General features: G+C 38.4%; 1 long non-coding RNA gene across 1 annotated transcript in view; it reads left to right on the top strand.

Annotated features, from left to right (window-relative positions):
- Positions 1-270: 270 nt before the first annotated feature.
- LOC111745378 overlaps positions 271-956 on the top strand; it is a 6481-nt gene continuing 5795 nt past the window's right edge. The window contains exons 1-2 of the long non-coding RNA XR_002782628.1: positions 271-358; positions 620-661. This is a non-coding gene — a long non-coding RNA (uncharacterized LOC111745378). The remainder of the gene's footprint in view (positions 359-619; positions 662-956) is intronic.

The following is a 956-nucleotide window of genomic DNA, read 5'->3' as shown; positions in this document are numbered from 1 at the left end:
CGAAATATTCTGTGTGTCTAATAAAACATCAGAAATAGCTGACAGTTGAGAAGTAGTCTTCTGGCAAGAGGTTACCACAAAAAACAACAGGTCAAAATGACGTTACTAAAGAGTAAAATGAGGCCAGGAGAGCCTTTTGCAGAAGCTTCAGGGTGGCCATCGAAAACTGTAAATGAAAGGAGGATGTGACTAAGTCTGAAAGGATCACAGTGCCAACCATCATGAGGTAGGGGTGAGTCAGCACAGGCAGACCACCGAGTTTCCAGAAACAGTCACATCTACTTGCAGAGCAAGAGAACAGGCCTGTCATCAAAAGCGAATTCCAGCAGAGACATCCTCTCCCATGTGAGAAGCAAAAGTAAGCCCCTCAGAGTTTAGATCCATCTGAGGAGAGGGAAAAGAGAATGCAGAGGCAAGAATTAAGAGATTTGTGCTTTAATACAGAAAAATTTCAGTGATCCTAATTTGGTAAATTAAGTTTTTCAATATTAATGGACATATATGTCACTAGAAATAAAATAAAATTTCATCTTCATTTGCTTAAGCTACATGATGTATAAAATTTGTACCTGCTACCATAGGAATTAAATCAGGAATGTCCTTACCTTTTGTCTTCCAGTTGGATTCAGTCAATGGGAGGTACCAGGAGACAAAAATGAGGGTATTTATTCCTTATTCTCTTCCTTTGGTGCTATGGTTACAATTTCTTTCCTCTGTTGATTACAGCTCCAGTCAGCCTCTCTTTTATGGCTCCAGTTGTTTAGCTCCTATAACATTACTTCCTCTCCTATAGGTCTAGGAAATCATTTCTCAACGTTGCTTGTTGAATTCTTTGACTATTCTACTCTATAAATAATTCTTTAATTAAAATCACTTCAACTAAAACATCTGAGAGGAAATCTGTTTCCTACTGGGATCCTGACTGACACATTTGGGAATGAAAGACATGATCGAAA

Source organism: Pteropus vampyrus, unplaced genomic scaffold, assembly GCF_000151845.1.
Source record: "Pteropus vampyrus isolate Shadow unplaced genomic scaffold, Pvam_2.0 Scaffold153, whole genome shotgun sequence".
In the NCBI taxonomy this organism is placed as follows: Eukaryota; Metazoa; Chordata; class Mammalia; order Chiroptera; family Pteropodidae; genus Pteropus; species Pteropus vampyrus.
This window is presented reverse-complemented; position numbering and strand designations above follow the sequence as displayed.